We start from the raw sequence: 27,811 nt of genomic DNA on the forward strand, positions 1-27,811 counted from the left end.
TAGGAATAAATAAAAATAAAGAAATGTTTTTCCTGTAAAGTTGGGGACATGCCTGAACCATCTCATTTTGAAGCAAATATAGTTAATCTTCTCAACTATTCATTGCTATTAATTTATGGGTATTGTACTCAGACATTTTCCCCGAGGTTCAATTTTTCAAGCAATCAGGGAACACAGATTATTTCTTTTAAGTCCTCTAAAAGTAATTGCTCAACACCATAACACCTCTTTTTTGGCATATATATAGTGTAGTTATCACATGCCAGGGGAATTCTCTAGAGTAACACCCTTCCCTTCAAGGATCTTCACTCACACCTTCCCTGGGGATCCTGCTTACTATGGGAGTCCCATTCACAAGGCCCAGTGCTCCCAAGTCACTCATTGCACCTTTTGCTCCATTTAACCAGACCAAAGGCTAGATCTCAAGGTGAGGTTTTTTGACCACCTGTGTCAGAATCATCTTGGGGTAAAAATGCAGAACCCGACCCATTGATCTATTTCTGGGTGTGAGATGTGATGAGCTTTTAATAGATTCTTGAATTATTGTTATTTCCAATGCTCGGGAAAGTTTGAGAAGACTTCCTCAGCTAAAGAATGTTGAGAGTGGGGGTGCCCCTGGTGCCACAGAAGGTTTCATGCTTACTACGGGAGACTCATTCAGAAGGCCCAGGTCCCTACTTGCACACCCAGCAGTAGCACCGGCTCTGCCCTTCTCCTCTTGGTATCTGCATCAACCCTTCTCCAGCCCCTGAACCTGAACCTATCATCTGCTTCCTTACTAGGCCTTAAACTCTCTGGGTTGCACCTTATATTTTTTTCCTTAAACTTTTGAAAAATGATTTCATCTGTAAAACATTTTTTTAAGAATAGATGTGTATGAGAGTTGGGTAAGCTGAGGTTAGGGAGTTGCTTTGACCCTAAGAGCTCTCCTCTCTCAGGTTGACCTTGACTGTATGAGCTGGGTTGGAACCCCCGGGGACTGGGTGTGGAGGTGTGAGTGCAGTATCCAGGGATGCTTCATGCAGGTCCTTAAATAATATTGTTCCCATTTAGTGAGAGACACTTGTCTTGATAGGATTTCGAGACAGCATGGTTATCTAATGGTTTGGTTTAGGTCCGTAGGAATCCCAGCTTGAATTTCTTGAGAATAAACCAGATTGTGGCCAAAGGAAAGTGACCCACAAGCATTGAGGGATATACAAAGAAACTGAGTTGGATTTAAATAAATATTCACCAACAATTTTTACGTGGATATTTTGAGCTTGCTTAAAAGAGTGTGATTCCATCTCAGCAGGAGGATCGCAAGTTCAAAGCCAGCCTCAGCAAAAGGGAGGCACTAAGCAACTCAGGGAGACCCTATCTCTAAATAAGATACAAAATAGGGCTGGGGATGTAGCTCAGTGGCTGAGTGCCCCTGAATTCAATCCCCAGGACCCCCAAAAAAGAGTGTGATTCCAGTTTAGCCAACTGAAGTACCTGAAGTATATGAAAGGAATAAAGGAGCAACAACCCACTTGCCACTGGTAGGAAGTTTCAAATCAAGGTCTCTTACAATCATAGATGAGGCATATTGTTGACGGTTTCCTTACTTTGGAGGAGTAGCGGATGGTACAGGAGTTTGGAACACAGATGAATAGCAGTCTTCTTTATTTTTTCTAGTGAACCAGGTGGTATCAAGAAAATCAATACCCCCTGTGTTTGGAAATTGACAAAAGTTGTATCTTCTCTCTTGTGAGTTTCTAGCCATCCTGGGCCAATATTAAAATTGCTTTGAAAAATTCCATGTCTCTACCAGGAGTTTGGAGCACTTCCCTTCAGAGTCAATACAGGGAAAAACAGGTTCTCAGCTTGACCAGTTGATCCCTAATAGAGATCACATCTTTCGAAAGGGAGATTAAAAGAGAAATATTCCTGATATAGAGAGAGCAAGCAAGACCCAGAATATAGAGCCTGTCAGGGTAGGGGAAGGGTGTCAGAGGGCACTGGGCCTCTGCAGATAAGGGAGGGAATATGGAAAATTTGAAAAGTAAAAATAAATGCAAGGAAGGATAGCAGTAATACTGTTATTTGCAAATGATTTATAGGTTTCATAACCAGGAACTCTTTCTTTGCAATACCTCTCAAGATACAGAAGTAGTTGTTAGTCCCATTTTACAAATGGAGATACTGAGACCCAGAGAAGTAATGACTTGCTCAAGGCCAGATGGGACTGGGATGCAGGTCTTTTGCCTTTTGTTCTTCTCTTGTTTCTCTTTTTCCCACTCTACACTCATGAATTATAGACCAACAGTAACCCCAAACTAACTGCCTAAAGTAGTCAGTTCTTTTACTTTAGGTTTAGCATGAGCAGGGATAATTGATCAGGGAAGGAGACTTATTTAGTGAACTTTTTGCCTCCTCTGACTTTTGCTAAATGGATGCCCATAAGCAATGTTGTTTTGTTAGGTTATACTGCATAATGGGTCTTTAATGTGGGTAAGACAAGACCACCCAACTCACTTTTAACTGATGAAGCTGAAACCAGATCTGTAGAGGTGAAAGGCGTGTGCATTAGCCCTGTGGTAATAGATTTCCAGATGGCTGGAACCTACTTTGCCTCTGCCTTTGGCTAGTGATATTGACCAATAAACTAGTTTCTGTTAATAGATCATGAGATACGGTGTTAGGGAATGTTGCACATAGATTACAGCCTTTCCTCAGGTCTTTTGTAAAACCATTTAATGTACAGTCTTTACTTGTAGCTCTCAGGAGGGAAATAGTTCTGAGAAACCTCTGAGAGTGAAAGTTTTTCACATGATACATTTTTTTTTTTGAGGGGCTATCACCTTCTGAAATTAAGCAAGGTGCACTTGGAAGAGGGAAAAGGTGAAGGCATTTGTGAATGATTTTGAACAAAGTTTGGAACAAATGGCACAGCCTTTCCAAGCATCCTCTCTGCAGATGCAATTTTAAAAGCACTGTTTTGAGTGACACACAAAGAGGTAGAAGAATCTTCTTGATGTAACTGTCATTTTCTCCTGGAGAAAATGATTGCTTTCCATGCTGCTTTATGCAAATGTAAAGGCGACTCTGAGAAGGTTATTTTCTCTGGTGAATTAATGTAGTCCATCTCAAAAGGGGCCATGAGTCAGCTACATGTGAATTATGACATCCTCGGACGTTTCTTTGACATTCAATTGAGGCTGGTGATTGTGCCTCCTTCGTGTGGGCTGTCTGCACATTTGCATGGGAGGGAAATGAATGTGAAGGGGACTGCAGTCTGCTCTCAGCACTGGGAGTGGGCAGGTGACCTCTTTTAGCAATTGCTTTTTAAGAGTGGCTTTGAGTGGTCTGGAGAGTAAATTCATTTAATATCCTCTTCATACTCAGAATAAGGAACTATGGCTTGAGAAATAAAGCCCAAAGTGATCACTGAAGGTGATGCTCTAAGAGGCCACCAGCTGGCTGGGATAGAGATGCAAATAGCCTGAGAGGCAGGCCCAGGAAGAGTGCATGCCAGGTGTTTGTGTCTGTCACATCTGTGCTACCAAGGTCACAAAGATGTAAGAGATTTTACATCTTCCCTAAGTCTGCAGCAAAAATCAAAATTGAGGGGGATACGTGAAAAATCAAACACTGCTCTCAAGAGTGATAGAAATCTTTCTTCCAAGAAAGACAGAATGGTGACAAAATTGCCTGTCACTCCCATTTCAATATTTGTCATGCTGATCTGAAGATAACATAGTTGATCTAAAACTAGGGCAAAATGAAATTTTCAATAATGCGTGACTCTCGGCGTCATCGTTTTTCTCTTGCACACTCTGCAGCTGGACCTACGTGTGATGAAGCATTTCTGGACTGAAAGAAGAAATGCTGCTAAAATATTACAAATGAATTTGCCTACTTTCATTTTAATTTTGTTCTCAGCATAATTTCGATGTAGGTCAGTTTATGCAGTTATGGATGTTCTCTTAACCATTCTTGTTTTAGAGTTTTTATTTTGAACATGGACCAAGCATCATGCATCTCTTCTGCTTAATATTCATGGAGCGCTTCCTGCATGTTTTGCTCTGCTGGGGTGCTCTGCAAGTTTATCTCCTCCAAGCCTGAGGGAGTGCCTGAGATCAGGTTCTGCAGGATTCAGACTCGGAGGAATTGTGTATACAGGAAGTCTGGGGTGCTGGGAAGGGGGGAAAGGGGGGAGATGGGGGGGTAAGCCTTGGGATGGACACTTCTGAGGAGTGAAGCTGTGGGCCTGGGAGGGCAGGGAGATGGTGCTGCTCTGTGAATGTGGAGTGAACATGGAGAAAACAAGGCTACTAATGCTGCTCAATAGTGAAAGAGTAAAAGTTCAAGAATTTACTGTCATGGTTTGTAGAGGCAGCTGCAAGTTAAATTTTTTGAGTTACCCCTGGCCATCATTATCTGAGTCATTTTGTGAGATGCTCCTATGAGTTTTGGGACCTGAGTGTTTTATGTTCAAATAAGTTTTGAGAATATTGGTGTATTGGGCAACCATACAGAATACTGAACAGCTTAAGCACCAGAAATTCATTTTCTCACAGTTTTCGAGGCTGGAAGTCCAAGATTAAGGTACTGGCAGGGATGGTTCTGGTGAGACCTTTCTTTCTGGGTTGGAGACCACCACTTTCTGGGGCCTCATGTGGCCTGTCCCATGTGTGCCTGCACTCCTGCCTACACTTTCTCTTCTTTCAGGGACACCAAATGCATTTTAGGGCCCTTATTTAATTAATCTCCTTAAAGGCTTTATCTCCAAATAGAATCTCATTGAGTTTTAGGGCTTCTACTTATGAATTTTGAGGTAGGGTACGGGACAAAATTCAGTCCATAGCAAGTAGATATGAAATGAAATTAAGTACATTTTGTTGTTGTTATTGTGTTGTTATAGGATTTTGCTTTTCCAAAGAAATTCCATGAGGACCCACATATTGTTTTCCAAACTTATTTTGAATAAAATTCCATTTTTAATTGTTTTTTAAATGATACTGGGGAATTGTACTCAAGGGCACTCTCCTACTGAACTATACCCCCAGTATATTTTTATTTTTATTTTGAGACAGGGTTTCTCTAAAGTTGTCCAGGGTGGCCTTGAACTTGTATGAGAAAGAGAAAGTCTGATGGTCCATTTTCAGAATTTTCAGCCTTAATTGGATCCAGTTATAGCTATTTTAATTATAGCCATTCCCTGTGCCTACCCCAATTTTTAAATTAGCCAATTGTGTAGATTATACCCCTGAGTTCTCCAATTGGTGCTGAGGGCGGTGCTGAGGGCAGTGCTGAGTTAGGTATATAAACAGGCAGACTGCTCACCCAGCACAGTTGCCATCCAGTTCTCTAGCACGCCCTTCTAGCAGAAGTTAAGTTTGCCGTGCCCACCCACTTTTAAAAACGTATTTGGTTTCTTGTGGCACCTTGGTATTTCTAAGGATTTGTAATCCTCCTGCCTCAGCCTCCCCAGTCACTGGGATTACAGGCATGGGACACCATGCTCAGCTCTATTTTAGTTTTTTTTTTAAATATATTTTTTTAGTTGTTGATGCACCTTTATTTTATTCACTTATTTATATGTGGTGCTGAGAATTGAACCCAGTGCCTCACACATGTGAGGCAAAGGCTCTACCACTGAGCCATAACCCCAGCCCTCCATTTTAATTTTTAAGAACTCATTCATTACAGATTTGGGAAAAAAACTGCTCTAAACTGTTGTGCTAACCTCGTGTGTGTGCCTTCACGTGCATTCAGAAAAAGCTGGGGCAGCCAGGTGCAGCGGCACACACCTGTAATCCCAACAACTCAGGAGGTTGAGACAGGAGGATCATGAGTTCAAAGCCAGCCTCAGCAACCTAGCAAGGCCCTAAGCAACTCAGCAAGACCCTGTCTCTAAACAAAATACAAGAAAAGGCCTGGGGAGGTGGCTTAGCAGTTAAGTGTCTCTGGGTTCAATCCCTAGTACCTCAAACAAAAACAAAAACAAAAAAGTCTATGGCAGGCAGGGCTGTTGGTTTCTATACAAAATCTCCCAGTTTAGTCTTCCTTTTTATTTGTGGTGTTGGTGCTGGTTTTCTAGCTATCCCCAAGCAGGCCGGTGAGAAGCTGCCCTCTTGGTGTCTGTGAGCGTGTGGTCACAGCCTATCTTCCGTTGTCTTGACTATTGTGGTTGCTACTCAGGTTTAGATGCCCCTTCATAGTTTCCCTGCAAAGCTGAGAATGTACAAGATCTAAATATTAATAAGCAGTATGTCATTTTATTTAGAAAGCAGTTCTCCCACTCCTTGAGAAAAATGGTAATACTAAAATATTATGCTCTTGGATCGACATCGCTGTAACGTGACATGCTCATTTGTATTCATGCAGAACTTCAAAACAGCTAGCCTCGCCTGCAGATTCTTCTAATTAAATAGCTGGAAAAACCATCTACCATTATTTCATTTGAACTTTCTGTACTGTAATTGCTTATTTCCTCCACTTCTTCTTTTTAATGTGTAAATAAAGCCTTCAGGATTTAATTTCCCTGTGACGATTCTTGACTCGTAAATATTACTCTTCTTGACATTTTCTCATCAGTTCATTTAAAATAAAAGTTTATTGCTTTCCCTTTATGATGCAATGTTAAAAGGCAGATTGCTGCAATTCCCCATTATTAAGGAATTATTATTAATAAATATTGTGATTCATTGCTACAAAACATTAAAGCATATAATTTTCTCTTCTATGTTAAGCTTCATTATTTAACAAAGCAAAGCTTCATTATTACTTAATGGTTGAATTTAGGAATGCCAGTCTTTGCAGGCAAGGTCGTGTTTTGGAAAGTGGCATCTGGGGTGGTAGAAGTCACTTTCTAGCTGTTAGACCTTGGGTAATTTATGGATCATCTAGAAATATATTTTTTTAAATCTGTAAAATAAGGTTATCTTAGTACTATGCTTTTTGGATTTGTATTGATATAAGAATGATCAGCTCATTCCAGGGAGTTGAAAAAAGGAGAGTCTTCTCTAAGAACATAGGATCAATTCATGATTGACGGGTAATGATTGGTGGATTCCAAAAAATCTTGAGTGTCCAGTATATCCCAAGCACTGTTCTAAATACTGGAAATAGTGTTGTAGACAACAGGCAAAATGCCTGATCTCACAGAGCTGAGTGTAGGGAGGTGGATGATATCTGTCAGGTAGTGAGAAATACAGAGAAGATAATGATGCAGGGCAGAGACGGGGCTGCTGCTACCCTATATGGTATCTGTGCAAATCAGTAAAACATCCCTTTCTGAAAGTACTTTACTGCCAGGAAATGTCTTAATTCATTTGCAAATCTTTGATGACTATGATGTGAATAATGCCCCTGGAGTTGTGCAGTGCACATCTTGAAAGACACATGGCAGCTCTTCAAGTGACAGAGAATGACAGCAGCCAAGTGTTATTTTGGATAAAGAAGCTGGAAAAAGCCTCTCTAATAAGATGAGGTTTGAATAGGGCTGAGAGTGAATGAGGAGAGGATTCTTGCAGCTATTTAGAGGACAAGCATCCCAGGTAGATAATCCCACCCTAAGGTAGGTGTGTGATTGGTGTGCTCAAGGAAGGGGAGAGACTGGTGTGGCTGGATGTGAGTGAGCCCCAGGGAAACTGACATGAAATGAAGTCAGACCTGAGGGTGGCCTGCGGAGAGGAACAGGGGATGGGAGGTGGGAGGGGAGTCACGGAGGTGGGGGCCTTGTGGGCTGAGAAGAAATTGACATTCTGCGGGAGGTCAAAAGCAGCTAGAAGATTTTGAGCAAGAATGGTAAGGATGAGGCAGGGAGGCCAGTTATGCTAACCTGATCCAGGTGAGAGACAGTGATCATGGTTTGGACTAGAGGAGTGGTGGTGGTGCAGGTGGTAAACAGGTAGTGCAACTGTATCTATCTCCCTGGTTAAAACAGAGTTCACCAATGAGTTAAATGAGAGTGTGTGTGTATGTGAGAGAGAGGAGTTTGGAAAGACTTTCATGTCAATTGGTCATTGACTTAGAAAGACCTCAAGAGGAGCAGACTTGGGGCTGGGGATGTGGCTCAAGCGGTCGCACGCTCGCCTGGCATGCGTGCGGCCCGAGTTCGATCCTCAGCACCACATACAAACAAAGATGTTGTGTCCGCTGAGAACTAAAAAATAAATATTAAAAAAACTTGTCTCTCTCTCTCACTCTCTCTCCTCTCTCACTCTCTCTTAAAAAAAAAAAAGAGGAGCAGGCTTAAGTTGAAGATCAGAAGTCTAGTTGTCAACATGTAGAAATGCCTATGGGACAAGTGGAGACTGTGAGTAGGTAGATAGTGGGACTCAGGAGACTAGAGATCAGGGAAGGAGACTTTGGAGGCAATAGAATCCAAGAGGAGTGTATATGGAGAGGGCCTCTGTGGGCCTGGAGTGGATGGCAGACTCCATCGTCTACTCAGGTACTTCTGTAGCTGACGTGCTGGCTTTTCACACTGGGGATCCCCCACCACTTTGGTCTAGATTTGCTGATGTGTTGGTCTTCCCACACCAACCAAAACATTCTTTCTTCATATTCTGGGAGAAGAACTCCGTGGGACCCAGGTTATGTCTTACCCTTAGGAAATAATATGCTGACCAGTTTGGGATGGGCTGCCTTTGGCTCCAGGAGCCCATCTCCCACTCAGTTGGGACTGGTGTTGAGAGTGAGACCACAGGGTGTATATATGGCTGCCTATGAAGATGGCACCATGGACTGGGTAATGGCCCTTCGGAAAAGAGTGGCTAAGAGGCAGAAATGGCTGAGATCTCCCAGGTAAGTTCTGTGCTATAGATGTGTAATGAAGGTAGGAGGAATTAATGACAAAATGCCTCACTGAGTGTCAGACATATGAGAAAATACCACAGTTGCTGTGTCTTGGGTACATTTCCCCAAAACAAAAACACTCAATTAGTTAACAACAACAACACTCAATTAGTTTACAACATTCCTACCTCTTTCCCACACTAGATGGTTTATAATTTTTTAAAAATTAAAAATATAGCTGGGTGCAATGGTGCACAACTATAATCCCAGAGACTCAGGAGCATGAAGCAGGAGGACTGCAAGTTCAAACTCAGCCTCAGCAACTTAGTGAGGGCCTATGCAACTTAGCCAGACCCTTTTTCAAAATAAAAAGGGCTGGAGATGTGCTTCAGTGTTTAAGCACCCCTAGCTTCAATCCCTGGTACCAAAAAAAAAAAATTAAAAATGTATTTTAACTTATAAAGTAATATATATTCATTGTATTAACTTGGAAAATGCAGAAAAAAATATAAAGTTGTGGGGGAAAGAAAACCCCTATAATCCCACTACCCTGAGATGGCCATTGCATAACATTTTCTGTCATAGAAAGAAAGAGAAATCACTTACATGCACACAAATGCAAACATCCATTTTTTTTAATGCTATCTTGAATTTCATTTAACCATTTCTCTTTCTTGGATGTTTAAACTGATCCAATTCTTGCAAATATAAATAATGATACAGTTAATTTTTTAAGTAAGTCATCTTAAGTCTTTGCTTATTTCATTACAGATAATTCTTGGAAGTAAATTGGGAGGTCTGGAGTATATGCTCCTACATGTAGACATGTTTCAAAGTTGCTTTTCTGAAAGATAATTCAACTTACTTTCCTAGCCAGGAATTTATGAAAGCAAATATCTCTCTAAACTCTTACCAGTAAAAATAGTGGTATCTCATTGTCTTATATTGCATGCTTATGATTATTAGTGTTTGGTAATTATAAGATTAAACATTTAAATATGTTTATTGACCAATTGAAGTTTTTCAAAAACTGTCTAATTGCATATGTCTATTTTTGTTTGGATGTTACTGTTTCCCTATTAATTTGTAACAACTCTTTACATATGAAGAGACACCTGCATACCCATGTTTACTGATGCACTATTCACAATAGCTAATATACGAAATCAACCTAGAGGCCCATCAGTGGATCAATGGAAAAGAATGTGGTATATATACACAATGATATATTATTAAGCCCTGAAAAACAATAATTTTGGGTGGAGGTACCAGGGATTAAACTCAGGGGCATTTGATCACTGAACCACATCCCCAGGCGTATTTTGTAATTTATTTAGAGACAGGTCTCACTGAGTTGCTTAGCACCTTGCTCTTGCTGAGGCTGACTTTGTTCCCTTGATCCTCCTGCCTCAGCCTCCTAAACTACTGGGATTACAAGCATGTGCCACTGTGCCCTGCAAGAATAATATTCTATTATTTGCAACAAAGTGGATAGAACTGGAGGACATTATGTTAAGTGAAATAAGTCAGAGATAGACAAATAGTGTATGTCCTCTCTCATATGTAAATGTTTTTTTTCTTTTTTTTATTGTTGGTTGTTCAAAACATTACATAGTTCTTGATATATCATATTTCACACTTTGATTCAAGTGGGTTATGAACTCCCATTTTTACCCCGTAGTAAACAGCTTGCAGAATCACATCAGTTACACTTCCATTGATTTACAAATTGACATACTCATGTCTGTTGTATTCTGCTGTCTTTCCTATCCTCTACTATCCCCCCTCCCCTCCCCTCCCCTCCCCTCTTCTCTCTCTACATCCTCTACTGTAATTCATTCCTCCCCCTTGTATTATTTTTCCCTTTCCCCTCACTTCCTCTTGTATGTAATTTTGTATAACCCTGAGGGTCTCCTTCCATTTCCATGCAATTTCCCTTCTCTCTCTCTTTCCCTCCCACCTCTCATCCTTGTTTAATGTTGGTCTTCTTCTCGTGCTCTTCTTCCCTAGTCTGTTCTTAGTTACTCTCCTTATAGCAAAGAAGACATTTGGCATTTGTTTGGGCTTGGCTAGCTTCACTTAGCATAATCTGCTCTAATACCATCCATTTCCCTCCAAATTCTATGATTTTGTCATTTTTTAATGCAGAGGAATACTCCATTGTGTATAAATGCCACATTTTTTTTTTATCCATTCATCTATTGAAGGGCATCTAGGTTGGTTCCACAGTCTTGCTATTGTGAATTGTGCTGCTATGAACATCGATGTAGCAGTGTCCCTGTAGCATGCTCTTTTTAGGTCTTTAGGGAATAGACCGAGAAGGGGAATAGCTGGGTCAAATGGTGGTTCCATTCCCAGCTTTCCCAGGAATCTCCATACTGCTTTCCAAATTGGCCTCACCAATTTGCAGCCCCACCAACAATGTACAAGTGTACCCTTTTCCCCACATCCTCGCCAGCACTTGTTGTTTGACTTCATAATGGCTGCCAATCTTACTGGAGTGAGATGGTATGTTAGGGTGGTTTTGATTTGCATTTCTCTGACTGCTAGAGATGGTGAGCATTTTTCCATGTACTTGTTGATTGATTGTATGACCTCCTCTGAGAAGTGTCTGTTCAGGTCCTTGGCCCATTTGTTGATTGGGTTATTTGTTATCTTATTGTCTAATTTTCTGAGTTCTTTGTATACTCTGGATATTAGGGCTCTATCTGAAGTGTGAGGAGTAAAGATTTGTTCCCAAAATGTAGGCTCCCTATTTACCTCTCTTATTGTTTCTTTTGCTGAGAAAAAACTTTTTAGTTTGAGTAAGTCCCATTTGTTGATTCTAGTTATTAACTCTTGTGCTATGGGTGTCCTATTGAGGAATTTGGAGCCCCACCCCACAGTATGTAGGTCGTAGCCAACTTTTTCTTCTATCAGATGCCGTGTCTCTGATTTGATATCAAGCTCCTTGATCCATTTTGAGTCAACTTTTGTGCATGGCGAGAGAAAGGGATTCAGTTTCATTTTGTTGCATATGGATTTCCAGTTTTCCCAGCACCATTTGTTGAAGATGCTATCCTTCCTCCATTGCATGCTTTTAGCCCCTTTATCAAATATAAGAAAGTTGTAGTTTTGTGGGTTGGTTTCTGTGTCTTCTATTCTGTATCATTGGTCCACCTGCCTGTTTTGGTACCAGTAGCATGCTGTTTTTGTTACTATTGCTCTGTAGTATAGTTTGAAATCTGGTATCGCTATGTCGCCTGATTCACACTTCCTGCTTAGTATTGTTTTTGCTATTCTGGGTCTTTTATTCTTCCATATGAATTTCATGATTGCTTTCTCTATTTCTACAAGAAATGCAATTGAGATTTTGATTGGCATTGCATTAAATCTATAGAGAACTTTTGGTAATATCGCCATTTTGATGATGTTAGTTCTGCCTATCCATGAACAGGGTATATTTTTCCATCTTCTAAGATCTTCTTCAATTTCTCTCTTTAGGGTTCTGTAGTTTTCATTGTATAAGTCTTTCACCTCTTTTGTTAGGTTGATTCCCAAGTATTTTATTATTTTTGAGGATATTGTGAATGGAGTGGTTGTCCTCATTTCCATTTCAGAGGATTTGTCGTTGATATACAGGAATGCCTTTGATTTATGTGTGTTGATTTTATATCCTGCCACTTTGCTGAATTCATTTATTAGCTCTAATAGTTTCTTTGTAGACCCTTTTGGGTCTGCTAGGTATAGAATCATGTCATCTGCAAATAGTGATAATTTAAGTTCTTCTTTTCCTATTTTTATGCCTTTAATTTCTTTCGTCTGTCTAATTTCTCTGGCCAGTGTTTTGAGAACTATGTTGAACAGAAGTGGTGAGAGAGGGCATCCCTGTCTTGTTAAAAAAATTTTTAAAATGTTGATGGAAATATATGGTGATTATACTAGAGGTTAGGAAGGGTAAGGGATAGAGGAACCCAAACAGAGAAGTAGTAAATTCTAGTGTTCATAATAACCTAGTATACAGTCTATGAATAACCAGAAGAGAGGGATGCCAAGGCTCTAAACTCAAAGTAATAATAGAGAGATGGAAATATTAATTACCCCGATTTGATCAACATATATTACATATGTATTGAAATATCACCCGGTTCTCCATCAATATGTACAGTTGTTCTGTGTTAACTTTTTAAAAAAGATGGAAAAGTTAACATGTTGTGTAATGTGATCATTACACACTAAATGCATGTGTCAAACTATCCCACTGTACCTATACATTTGTACAATTAAAATAATAATTTAAAAAGCTTATAAAACCTTTCCATATTTTTTGAAAATAGACTTTACTATTTATTACTTGATTTTAATTTTGCTTGGCACATTTTCTGGTAAATAAATGTTTAAATTGTTTTATGTAGTTAAATACAAGTATCTATTTACCAAATACGGGTGGTGGATATATGGATGTTTATTATGTAATATTCTCATAAATAAAACAAACTCAGAGTCATACATGCTCTTTAATGATGTCTTCTGTTTTATTCATGCTTAGAAAACTCTTCCATTTTTCCTAGTGCTATTTCATGAACAATTCATTTCTTTTCCTTTGGTTTGCTTCATATAATGCTGTAATTAATGTGTCTATTTTCCTTTGAGCTTGAGTACCAGAAACTTGTATCTTGGAGTTCCCAGTGTCTAGTAAGTCTTATCAAATCATTTATTGAATAAAGGAAACAAAATTCCTTGGGGGAGGAAAGACCATGAGAGAAGTATTTAACATTGCAACCTGAGTGGTGGTTACATCCTCATCCCGAGGCTGTGGGACAATGTCTTAAAAATAGGAACCTTTTTACAGACCTGACTAGACACAGATTCATAGTAGCAACTCACCATGTCAGTCAATACTTCACAGGGTCTGTATGTCAACCCCTGACTCACCACATGCATCTCTTTCCCAGGGTTGAAATCGCATGTGCACCTTGGCCAATGAAGCTGCACCAGACAGATCCGCAGCAAGGAAGGGGTGAATTACACTCAGTACAGCATTGCAAACCCCTAGGTTACTGAAGGGCAGCACTAATTGTAGGGGGTGATAGACTTTCTGGCATCAAGAAAAGGCTTGTGGGGTTAGTGTTGTCTTCTGAGAAGAAGGTAAATTCCTTAAGGGATCGGAACTTGTTAATTTCAGCTAATTAACTACAGTGGCTAGTAAATTGCTATATGCACCGTAGACGTTCAGTGAATACCACAGAGTTATAATTTCATTCTCTTTTATAGACTGTGATTCTTTGCATTTTAGGTAAAATGAGAGGACTTTTAAAGGAACTTTCCTAGCATGTTTGTTTTCAACTTAGTGCTTTTTTATATTCAGTCTGAGAGAGAGAGAGAGAGAGAGAGAGAGAGAGAGAGAGAGAGAGAGAAGCTCTTCTAAATAAAATATTAAATCTCCACGGAATACACAGGCTACTTTTAAAACCTCATTGTGAATTCTTGTCTGAGCTCACTATTACCTTGCTATTTTGTCTCACAAACAAGCAGGAGTTGTCCAGAAGAGCCTTCTCTCATCTAAATGCAGCCATTTCTCCAGGAGATCTGTAAAGCAATTTGTTTAAATAAGTACTGCATCTTGCTATCTTTCTCTGCTTTAGGCTGGAGGCAGATAGTAGAATATCTACAATAGTCTAGAAAAAAACAAGGCAACGAGGAGGGAGTAAAGCAATTTGGCAAAACAATGGAAGATTAGAAGGGAAAGCTCTGGGATCTGACAGTGTTGAGTGACTGGTCTCCCTGAAAGATGTGGGAGCTACACAGGTCAAAAGCAGTTCTGGGCAGCACAAGGTGGTTCTTTGAAAAGGCTATTTTGGCTGCTTAAGTGAAAAGTGGAAGAAAGAAAAGGGAAGGGAAGGGAGGGGAAAGAAAAGGAAGGGATAGAGAGTAACATGCTAGAACATGAGGGCCCATGGAGACATTTGAAATATTGCTTGTTCCCATCCTGTATAATTACTTACTTCTTTTAACCATTGTTGTTTTATTGTCTTTTCTATTTTTAGACGCAGGCATTATTTTTCATAAATTATTCTCCATTTTTTTTATTGTGTTAAAATACACATAACCATTATTTAGTGCATGGTTCAGTGGTATTAAGAAAATTCATGGTTTTTTAGATTTGGGGCACTAAGGTTTTCTTTGCAAGGTTTTCTCCCTCAGGCCTATAAGATAACTGGAGGGTAAAGAGATTGGCACTTGGCATTGTATGAATTGACTTGAAAGTTCTGTTCGTATTTAGAAAATTTAGACAGACTTAATTTGGATTTAAAGGGCCTTGCTGGTGGTAGGTGGTGATGATGGTAATGAGACCAAGTATGAAACATGGCTTTGACATCCAACTAAGAGAACTATCAGTTTTGAAAGTCTTTGAGACCTCAGGTGTTAAATACACATTTGTCAAACACCAGAACTGGCTTTCCAAACTGTTGTTTATTCCTGAGCTGGGTTCAGTTTCCAGCTTATCTAAAGTGTCTCCTAAAGACAGTGATCAAAACCCCATTTGTGTACCTTCCATGTTAGACCTGGAGACCAGCCATGGGATTTGAGGAGAATCTCTTTTCTGCTCCGTGCCATGGGTCCTCCTGCAGATAACAGTAGCACACAGAGCTGAGAGGAGCAACAAGATTTGTGCTGCTACAGTTTGGTGCTTGATTTTCCCCCAAAGGCACATGTGTTAAAGACTTTGTCCTCAGGTTGGTAGACCGTTGGAGGCGTGGAGCTGGGGGAGGTCTTTAGGTCATTTGAGATATGCCCTCAAAAGGGATTTGGGGACCCTGACTCCTTCCTTCTTCTTTTTCTTCTTCCTCTCTTTTACTTCCTGGCTGTGAGAGAAGGAATTTTCTTTGGCTGTGTACTCCTGCCATGCTGCCTTTTACCAAATGCGCAAAAGCCGTGTTTCCAAAACTGTGGGCCAAAATAAACCTTTTCTGTCTATATGTTGATTATTTCAGGTACTTGTGACGGAAAATTGACTAACACATAAATAGCACAATAGAATTGCACTATCTTCAGTGGCATTGGCATGTGGACCGACCCTGCTTTGTTCTTACAAAGTATCCTGTATATTAAGAGTTTTCAGTACTCCCTGGATGAGATGTACATAGGTGGATATTGTGAATGTATGCTATTGCTTTAATTAGCAATCCCCCTCCTCTCCCATTTCTACACTCCTAGCAGGAACTCAGGTAGTAAAACAAATGGAGCTCACATTCTCCATTGCTCACTTGGCAGGAATTCTGCCTTGCCCCGTGTGAATAATTATTTGCAAAGCAATCCTACAAACTGAGAAATAAAAAGAAGAGCTATTGGAAAGCCTGGACACAGTTGTATATGGTTTTTAGCAAAATATCTTAGGAGATGTAGATTTTAAGTTCCTCTCCTGTTACTTTCCCCTTTTGTCTCTTCTACCCTTTCTCCTTTCTCTGATGTGGGATACATTGCCTCATCAATGTTGTCCTCCTTTGATAAATAGCAATCAACTTTTTGATCATACAATCAGACATGTAAATGTATCCTTGATTAGAGATGCATTTATTGATAAGATCTGGAGAGGGCTACTCTGAAGTATGCTCTGTTTATTATATTTGTTGTGCTATAACTAGTACATGGAATTCTGTCTTTTACATTTTTTAAAAAAAATACTGCAGTTTGTACTTCGTAATATCCTGCACTTAAAGAACATGATTATTGCTAATTATCATTTAGAAAATTGGTTTTTTGCTTGATTAGAGATTTTTGCTATGTGTACTGAAATCTAGTGGGTCTTCATTATGTGTAGTATTTTCTAGTCTACACTGCTTAAATATTAATATATGGAAATTTAGCTTCATCTGCCATACCTTTTGATGTCAGAAGCATAATCAGCGTAATTGGCTTAGATTGTTTTTTCTCCTGTTTGTATTTCATACTATCTAATGTCATTAGTGAGTTGACTACTGAGTGGGTAATCTGCATTTCAGAACTGCTTCTTGAGCACATTATTACCATTGATTTTGATTATTTTAATTCCCATTCACCTCAGGCAGGCCCTCAAGCTGTGCCATATTGTTCAAAGAACTGCTTTCTTCCATTCAGGGAGCAAGTCTTTCTGCTTCTGAAAACTCATTGGCATTCTGATAAATGCTGATGTTTTTACTTGGTCTGGGGGCAACTTGATTTTCATATCATAAAGAAGAGGATGGATAGCTCAAGGCTTGTGGGCCCTCACTCTGAATGGCAGGTACTCCCGGGTAAGGGAGCTGGTGCCTGGTCTGGTCTGCTCTCAGAGACTGGGCTGTGCATTGACCAGCGGCTCCGAGCTGCTGCCAGAGCCCCCGTCCCTGGGAGTCCCACAACAGCCACACCTCTTCTTCTCTCTCTAGGACTAGGTCTGTCTTTTGGACTTGGAAAATCAAGACTGGACTGACTTAGGGATTGGAATCTAACTTCCTTTTGGTTTTTGAGTGTATTCCAAAACTAACTGTAAAAAGAACCCCACATTAAAGTCTAAGTTTGGCTATGGTCAGCCGCAGATTCTGCTAACCCTCTGGCTGGGATGCATGTGTTTGGTTTTGCTGGTGGTGGTTATTAAGTCATTTGTACTTGCACAGAACTTTGAATGTTAAGGCTTCAAGGGAACTCATCAGTGCCAGTGTTCTACTTTAGTCTTTTTATAGTTGAGAAATCAGAGGGCTGGAGAGGTAAATAGCTAGCTGAGGTCACACAGCTACTGAATGGTAGAGCTGGATGATAAAGAATCCCCTCTGTCCAGGAAGGGCCCTTTATTTCTTAAATGGTAACCCGTTATTGGATGATATAGTGTAGCACCATATTATACACACGCCAATCACTCAGTTAGTGTGAGTGATTGACAGCTATGTAAGTATACATGTAGTCCAGTTTGTATTTTGGGTCAGAGGTTTTCATAAGGGAATTGAGAACACAAAAAGGGTATAATTAAAAACAAGTGCTTATGTGTCTCACAAATGTATGTGTTAAAGGGGTCAGCAGAGTGATTCTGCCTAAATATGACCTAAGTCAGTGGATTAAAGAGTTATGTTAGGTTTTTCTAGAGAAGCAGACCTGAGAAAATAAATATAGTTACGTGGAAGATTATTATGAGGGACTGGTTTGTGTAATTATGGAGGCTAAGAAGATCTGCCATCTGCAAGCTGGAGGCCCAGGGAAACTGGGGTTGCAGTTCCTGTACAAACCCAAAGGATTAAGAACCAGGGGAGCCAATGGTGTGAGTTCTAGTTCAAGTCCAAAGGCCTTGTGTGTCCAAGGGCAGGAGAAAATGGAAGTCCCATTTGCAGACAGACCAAATTTACCCTTCTTCTGCCTTTTGTGTTCTCTTCAGGCCTTCAACAAATTGAATGGTTCCTGCCTACATCAATGAGAGCAGTCTTCTTTACAAGGTATATTGATTCAAATGCTAATCTCTTCTGGAAACATCCTCTCAGACACATCCAAAAATAACATTTTGTCAGCTATCTGGGCATCCCTTAGCCCAGTCAAGTTGACGTGTAGAGTTAACCATTAGAAGATACTGTCTGCTCTTTCTCCTGTGATGGCCAGCTCTCTGCTCCTAAAGTGCTGGGGAAATAAAGTGGTCCAGTGCTTGGGAAGGGACTGCTGAGAGAGTGCCCAACCCCTGGTTAGCTCCTCTCTTCACTGTCCAACAGGAACCAATGACCTGGTTTCCCTGAGGAGAATAGTGGAGGGGAATTGGGTAGAACTTTTTGTTTGAAGTCTCTGTAATAATTAGTTTAGGGCCTACCAAAGTGTAATTCCTAATGAATGTAATTATTAAAGGGATTCTTAATTATCAAAGGAGACTTACAATGATTTAACTAAGAAGCCTCCAGGGTAAATGTTTTAGAATATGTGACATTAGCGTTCATAACTGGCAGTTCTTCTCACTGTTGGTTTAAGTTAATTTGGCTTCATCAAAGGAGGCAAATGAAATTGATCCAGACAATATTTTACCACACATGTCTAGGAACAAGAATCTTAATCCTAAATAATCGTTTCCTGCTGTTTCCTTTTTGGGCCAAGCCTCTTCTTGTTTTAATTTGTTGGTTTCTGATATAGGGATGTGAGCCAATGTATTCCCTTCACAGTCGTGTGTGAGAACCTCGTCCTCTGATGCACCTAGAATGTGCGTACAGCACATAACCTTTCTTTTCAATTCAGTTGGAAACATCAGGCGTGTGGGTCACTTGGCACTGAGTAGGCCTTGGACTAGCCAGACATTTGGAGACTGGATTTTTGTCTGAGTTTCCAGGGAACTTTCAAATAGAGTGGAGTTGGATACGTCACAGACTAATTTACTTAGATGGAAAGGACAAAAGAAAAGACTAGGCCAGTGATTTCTAGACTTTTAATTTCACTTTTGACCAAAATGTAATTTCTAAAATGAATTTTGGAGACCAACATAGGATTACCAATATTTCTTTTTTCCAAGTAAGAACATTAAAAAAGTACTAAAGTACCACTTATGATCGCCACAGGGGAGGGGAAATGAGCGTGTAACAATAAAGGAGAGCCCTATATTCAAGTTAAAATTTTTATTTAAAAACCCCCGTTAAGGGCTGGGGATGTGGCTCAAGCGGTAGCTCGCTCACCTGGCATGCATGCAGCCCGGGTTCGATCCTCAGCACCACATACAAACAAAGATGTTGTGTCCAGTGAGAACTAAAAAATAAATATTAAAAAAATAAATAAATAAATAAAATTAAAAAAATGAAAACCCCCCTTAATATGATGTCCTTATTATTATTTTTTCATTTCAGAGAAGACTGATAAAAACTGGCCTTTGAAAACTACCGAGCCCAGTGACCTTTTAAAGTACCTTCGAGATATAGCACTGACTTGATTTAATTTATCATCATTTACCACCTAAAGGTGATTTTCTCCCTTAGTTCATTTTGTTTTCCTGCCGAGTAACTCTTTCCTTGCTCAGATCACCTTCCTTTCCTCCCCATCTCTCCGGCCCACTCCCTCTTGCTCTTCTTCCTCTGCTATTTGCCAGAGTTCCCAGAAAATCTCCTAAGGAGAGGAAGGTGGGCTGTGGGGCTACCCTGTCCAAGACGCCGATTCCTCTCTAGAGGCAGTGTTCTCACATTAGTGAGCAGGTTTTTATGCAGAAATATTTATGCCTTAGATTAAAAGGTAAAATATCTTTGTTTTGTTGACCTTGGTGTATTCATAGCTACTTCTTAAAGATAATCTTCCACCAGCCAACCACCTACCGAGGAGTTTTATGTTCCAAATATTTCTCATCAATTACTTTTTTGTTGTATGAAACTAATTCAAAAAACTTTTCTTGAATCAAGATATATTGTGTCATTTGCTTCTTTTCAACCAACTGGGTCTATTAAACTGTCATAGAAATAGATTAATGAGCTGAAAACGTCACCAGAGCTTGTTTTCTCATGAGTTTTGCTGATCTGATTAATTTTGTTTGGTCCAGAATTTATAATAACTATAGGTCTGGTTGTTTTTTAACATTTGGATTTATGGTTTCAATAGGATATTTCCAAAACGTGTATGAGTGAAGAGTAATTAAAATATCTATATTTTAAATTTTAGTTGTTGATGGAACTTTGTTTCATTTATTTGTTTTTATATGTGGTGCTGAGAATCAAACCCAGGGCCTCACACATGCTAGGTAAGCGCTGTAACAACTGAGCCACAACCCCAGCCCACTAATTAAAATATTTTTATAGATTATACAAATAAACATTTTTTTTTCTTCTTGGTACTGAGAGATTGAACTCAGGGGCACTCGACCACTGAGCCATATCCCCAGCCCAATTATGTATTTTATTTAGAGACAGGATCTCACTGAGTTGCTTAGTGCCTCACTTTTGCTGAGGCTGGCTTTAAACTCCCAATCCTCCTGTCTCAGCCTTCTGAGCCACTGGGATTACAGGCGTGGGCTACCACACCTGGCTACAAATAAACCTATTTTTGATACTCAGAATCCATTGGTTTGGCTTTACGATAAAGGTTAGGTTAAAGCATTCCTCATTCAAATGAACTCTAGGGAGCTCTTATTTGGTTAATCTGAAACAAATCACTTTTCTTCAATGAGTTATCTTATATTTGAATCCTCGCGAAACATAAAATATAGCAGTTATATAGTATCATTTTGTTTGTACAGGTTTAAATTAAAGAACTAGTTATCTTTTGACCAATGGAAAGAATACACTGTACACGTTCTTAAAAACGTCAAATAGTTACTTCTTTTTTGTTCTGGCTATAAAAAAAATGCAATGTATTAGTTAATTAGATATCACATTTCCTTAAAAGACAGTTTGGTAGCCATATTGTCAGAAGTGTTTTTGGTATCTATGGTAGAATTTGGTGAGATTCTGTTCTTCACATGAAAAAACTGTTGTTTTACTGCCTAAAGTTAAAATACTAACGGATCATGACAATGGTGAGCTCCTGGCTAAGCAATTTGAATTGGAGCAGTAGGGTTCCAGGAGCGCTTGTGGTCTATTATATAAGCTGTACTTGAAGCCCCAAACGTTCATCCTGCCAGCTGCTGCACACTTGGAATGGCTCTGCCTTGCCTCAGCAGTGGTAGAGAGGACAGAGAACAGAGCTTGGAATTTCTGGTTTCAAGTCCTGACTGTTTCTCAGTAGCCACTGACTTGATAGTCTCCTCATCCAGAGAAGGGTAATATTTACTCCAAATTCTCATGTGGATTAAATGATTATAATGTGTAAGAAAATATATTATAATTTGTGTAGTTCTGTGTAATATTACATATTGTAATTGTGTCAGCTCTGTTAAGCAGGTGCAATCCAGAACTGTTAGGGAGTGACTACAGATATTTGTACTTGTTACATTCTTACCTGACCAGGTAGGACATGTCCACCCCAGATCTTCTTTTCTATCCTGGTATGTTGATTTGACAGCATTTATGGAGCATCAATCTTCTCACCCAATGATTAGGTCTTGTAATATCACCAAGGTACTCCAAGTCAGGACAATTACACTCCTAAGGTCCTAGAGGATTGATGGTAATTATTTCAACTCTAAAGTATGGGATGACATATCTGTCCTTCAAAACCCAGAGGTAAGAAAATTAGACTCGAAAGAAAGGAAGGCTTGTACCTGGATATGTAAGGAGGTAGAGGAGAGACAATTCTGGCATCTGAGAGAGGCCTTGGACAGAATGGGGGCCATGTGGAGACACATGCTCTGTTCTTGGCTCTAGACGCCAGTCCACTGGGCTCCTTGGCAGGAATGAACTGTAGCATCTGTTGGTGCAGAAAGAATATTTAGGCAGAGTTAGTTTCAGTTTCTCAATTTCTTGTCACTAGGGATGGGCAAACCCAGTAGTGCTCTATGTTTTCAGAAAGTCTTGACTTATTGTTCAAGCATTTTGGGTTTGGCTAAATTTTACCAGCTTTCCTTCCTTAATTATTAGTATTAAACCCATGTGTATGAATTTGAATGGAAATTTAATAGCCATTTTTATATTTGTTTACACTTAATTCATCCCATGGTTGTGTTGAGTAAGGACTATTGTATCTTGTAAGGAATCTTTGAAGAGAGTTTATAAGAATTTCTATTCATAAGATGTCACATCAATTTTTACCCTTTCTCTCCCCACAAAGAAGTTTGGCTTTGGGGATGGTTAGATGGGATCTCAATTCCAAAGCTATGATGCTTATGGCCTGCTTTGAACAACACAAAGTGAGTTCTCACTGTCTTAATTGCATTTGACTTTGAGGCAGTCATGTTCATAAAACCCTCAAGTGGATTTCTGAGAAAGCAGATGCTCTTTTAGCAAACATTATTCTCCATCTCTAGGTCTTGCATACAGTTGCCAGAGCCATGGAAAAACAATTTCTATGGCCCATCATTGTTTTTCCAAGTACAGCACACAGATTGGTTCCAGGCAGTAAGAGATGAGGAAAAAGAAGACTGGTCATTTCCAAATTATTCTTACCTTCCCATTACCCAGCAGCCCATCTGCGTCTCTCTAATGCTTTGTACAGTGCTAATGACACCAGAAATATTGATTTAAAGGAACGGGAGTTATTTTCTTTTTTTCTTTTTTTTTATTTTTAAGGTATATTTTGTGGAAAACTCAAATTTGTAAAACAATGAGGAGGAGTTATTTTCTTAATGACAAAAAAATTTTTATGGTCACAAGATAGAATTTTATGCATTAAACAGTCTATTGATTGTTTTGAGATGACAGCTACAGTGAAGATCTGGATTTTTTACATGTTAGAGATGGTGAAGAGGGGGAAATTTATTGATTGTTTAGTCAAAATTTACTTATTTCCAAAGGTCCTGAAATACTAACTGAAACAAATATAAGCATAGTAGGTACGTAATACATGCTTTTGAATTAATGAATTAATCATAAAGATTAAACTTTTTATTATATGCAAAGAATTTTAAGTATCAAACTAAGTTAAATATCCAGGAAAAAAAAAAAAGACATAACTAACTGCTTATTATTCCCAGTTCTTTCTTTCTTTTCCTTTGGCCATATGACACAGCTGTTTTTTTTTTTTTTTTTTTGAATTGAGAATGAATTTTGAACTCCATTGTTAGCTAAAGCAACTTTATAACAGAAAATATTACACTTTAATGAGAATTAGACTGAAGGGTGGGGAAGGGATCCAAAGTCACTAGATATTTGATCATAATTTATAAAGTTGTTTACCTTAGAAGGTGCACCATTAACATTTTTGAATTATATTTATTTTGAGATAGTTATATATTTACATGCAATTATAAGAAATAATGCAGAGGGGCCCCATATGTTCTTTACCCAATTTTGCTCAATGGTAACGTCTTATAAAACTATAGCACAACATCAGGAGGGAGATAGTGACACTGATCCAGTGGAAGTGGAGACCACACCCACTGTCCTCCCCCATCCTCTCTCCCCCTCCTTAGCTCTTGACTCTCCGAGGGAATCTCCATAACAGTCGGCAGGGGTGGAAGCTCTGGCACCCCACCTGGCTTCACGAGTTCCTTCCTATTGGAAGTGGACATAGCAATGCTTTTTTTCTGCTCCCCGCATGGCCTGCACTGGGAGCCCTAGAGGGAAGGGGCTTGCTTACCAGTAGGGTCATGTTAATGATGAGCATCCTGACTCCCTACCAGGTCTCTTATGACAGCAGCCTAGCTGGGAGGGAGGAATGCCTCTTTATTGCTGTAGGAATGGAAGTCCAGGCTCCCACTTGGCCTCTGTATCTGGGGTTAAGGTTGGGGGTTTATTTATCACCCCACAGGTGGGCAGTGCTGGCTCCCTGCTTTGGGATTTCTTACAACTTTGAGGGTGGGAGTAGAGATTCTGGGCTCCCCCCTTCTTTGTTGGCCTGAGTGGGAGTAAGGCTGTGGTTTTTCTGTGCTGTTTGGTTGGATTAGGACAGTTTTTGTCTAAAATTTTTCTGTCTTACTAGCCTGCCCTTTTCTTGTTCCTTTAGCTAGGAGAGCAAGCATTTGTTGGGGATTCTTTTTCTGATTTCTTCCCTATATTTGATAGCATTAGGGGTTGCCAGCTTCTTCTGGGATATGTAAGGCAAAACCACAGCCCAGGAAACTCACCACCATTTGTTCCTAACTATTCCTCACAGTTCTGCCTGCTCTCCACCTCCTCAATCTTCTCTGTTTGTTTTGTATACAATGCCCAGGTTTGTTGTGCCCACTGGGAAGAATGGGGGAAAAAGTACATCCAATCCACCTTCCCGTGTTTACATTTTAAACAGGAGAGGAGAGATGAATTAGCATCGGAGGAAAAAGTATTTTTTTGTTATTCTTTATGGACTGGGAAAGGCGAACTTTTTAGTTCTTGTCACTCTTAGGTCAAATTTTTAATATATCCATTATTGCCTCCAAAACTCTCCACAGTTATAGAGCTTGCCAGTTTTCACTCTTCACCCGAGTTGGTCATTTGTAGCTCATGAAATTCAGTCAGCCCGACCAGAAGAAAATTTCAGAACCTATGGGAAGGCTCATGTTTTCTGACAGCTCCAATTCCTTCTGCTGTCTCTGTCTTTACTCTTCATAGACACTGCGGTTTATCGGCAATTTTGTTTTATCACCCAACACAGGAAAGAGTTTTGTGGAGAGCAACACATTCATCATGAATAACGTTTCAGGCCCATTAAAAATGATTATTACCACCAAAACTCTATTTTGAAGACTGGTTTTTAACCATGCCATCAGCATTGCCTTGAAAAACTGCCTTTGAGCCTTCACCCACGCAAACACACGTGTGGAGGCTCCAACCTGAAAATTGGCTCTTAGCACTCGCATTTTATTGAACCAATAAATTGTGAGTTTAACATGTTAGTCAAATTGAATGCCAAGTGTTTCATTTCAGACCCTAGTGTCCATATTGACAGGACTTTAAATCTACTACTTGTGCATCTGGAGTTGGTTAGATGTTTATAGTTTGAACAGAGCCACATGTCAATGGCACCTTTAGTGGATGGAGAGGTCTGGTGGGACAAGTAGTTACTCTGCCTCTCGGAGGCAGGAACAGGCACCTGAGGGCCAAGTCTTTACTGATCCACGCTGCCCAAGAAAGGCCTTTGCAAGAGGAAGAGTAGCTGGGTTTCTGGTTACATGTTTCTTCATAATTCACCCTCAAGGCACAGAAATATGCTCACACAGACCTGCATGAGAGGTTCTATGATGGAAGGATCTGCAGTCTCTCTGGAGGAATGTCGCCCAACAGAGCTCTCTGGGATGATGGAGTGTTCTGCCTCTGTGCTGTTCAGTGTGCAGCCACTGACCTTATGTGGCCACTGAGCATTTGAAGTGTCGCTAGTGCAATGGAGGAGCTGAATTTTTATTTAAGGTAATATTAATCCATTAAGTCCTAAATTTTCAATTCTGCACATATTTCATTGAAATTGACACAGGTACATTAACAAAAGACTGGAGATCATCATCTAGAGCTTATACATCTTATATTCTTATCACTATATGATTATGTGATACATTACATAATGTATCATATATGATGCTCCACATCTGGCATGTTAAGACAAACTGGTTTAATTAGTTAGAGATTTTAATTACAGTAGGCACATATGGCTTTTGGTTACCATTTGAATAACCTGGTGATAAGGCCAGGTCAGGCGTCATGAAATACCAAGAATCAGTTCCTTTTCTGCACCCGTTAATTACCCAGAGTGATGATGTTTTATTCCATCCATCCACCCACCCACTCACCCCTAAAATGTGTGTTCAGTATTGCTGTGTCAAGGCCCTGTGATAACTGTGGAAGACACACAGGCTCATGCTATTTCAGGTCTTCTTGGTTCAAAATGTCCTATTAAAATGAATTCCTCTGTAGACTTAGCACAACTCATCGTGAAACATGAGGATCATGGATTCAGAGAGACCCTGGTTTCCTTTCCACCTCAGCTATTCTATCTCCTTTGTTTAGTAACTCAATCTCTCTAGGCCTCAGTTTTTCCATATGTAAAATAAGATTGAAACCTGCCTTTGATGACTACCTTTATGTGTCTTGGGCCTCAGTGCCAGGTATTTTGTCAAAACTTCTGAATAATTCTGTGAGGGTCTTTTTGGATGAGATTTACATTTAAATCATTGGACTTTGAGTGTAGAAGATTACCTTCCACAATATAAAGGATTATGACTCATCCATCCAACCTATCGAAGGCTTGACTTGACTAGAACAAAAGGTGACCTTCCCTGAGCAAGGGGGATTCTCGGCAGGCCTTCTCCTCCAATTGCAGTATTAGCTCTTCCTGGTTCTATGGCACACCGTCCTTGGACTCAAACGGCAGCCTGTGGATTCTCTTGGCGGTTTAGATCTTGTAAAGCCTCCACAATTTTGTGAGTCAGTTTCTTAAAATAAATCTTTTTCTATATATATGCATAACTATTATAGACTAGCTGTTTGCGTCCCCTGTGTTTCATAATTTGAAGCCCTAATTTGAAGCTGATATTAGGAAAGGAGGCCTTTTGGAGGTAATTAAGGTTAGGTTAGATAATGAGGGTGGGATCCTCATGACAAGATTCGTGGCTTTGTAACTAGAGGAATAGAAAGGACACAGTGAGAAGATGGCTGTCTGCAAGCCACAAAGAAGGGCCCTCACCCACACTCAACCATAATGGCGCTCAGATCTCTGGCTTTCACCCTCTAGCACTGTGATACAGTGACATTCTGTGGATTATGCGGCTTGTTGGGTGGTGTTTTGTTATGTCAGCCCTAACTGCCCAATACATATCTCATTGGTTCTGTTTCCTGGAGAAGCTTGACCAGTATCCCACCTTAGAAGGTGGTTGAGGAACCTAAATGAGACATGCAATGTGCCCATCACAGCACCTGGCACATAGTGGGAGCTTGCTGGGTGTCAGTTCCTTTCTCCTCCCACAGCATGAACATGGTCCCTGCTCTGGTCTAAGCCTTCTCCTTGGTGCTGTTTGACCCACTTGGACGCTTTCCCATCTCTCCCCTATTGTTCAAATTCTAGCCATCCTTCAAGGCCAGCTCATATCCTGCTTCCACAGTACAGTTTTTCCAGATGATTCCAACAGACACTTTTTTTCCCTCTTTCAAACTCTAGTGTACTTAAAATATACGCCTTCAGTATTTAATACTTTTAAATGTGCTTTCTTGTTTTACATTTCTGACAGCATTTCCATTAGTTAAATAGCATTAACTGTTTAGTGACTACTTAATATGGACCGGGTATGGCATAGTTGAAGGGAAAGTGAGGAATGGGAGGGGTAAGCAAGAAATGAAAGACGGAGACCAGGCAGAGGTACACATGAAAGTTTATTTGTCAGAGCTGACAGATAAAGGGCATCTCTCTATAGTGGAGAGAGACAAAACAGGCTTGGGTTCTGGAATTTTTATGGGGCAGGCTTAGGAATCAGAGCCGGGTGGGTCCTAATGCCGACAATTAGGGGTTGGATTGGTATAAAGGAGTGATGAGCCTTTCTCAGAAACGCCCTTGGGTGGGAAAGTGAAACTTTTTTCCTTAAAATGGCAGCTGTCACTTAAGATGGCCACTG

The sequence above is a fragment of the Ictidomys tridecemlineatus genome, chromosome 1 (genome assembly GCF_052094955.1).
Source record: "Ictidomys tridecemlineatus isolate mIctTri1 chromosome 1, mIctTri1.hap1, whole genome shotgun sequence".
Lineage (NCBI taxonomy): Eukaryota > Metazoa > Chordata > Mammalia > Rodentia > Sciuridae > Ictidomys > Ictidomys tridecemlineatus.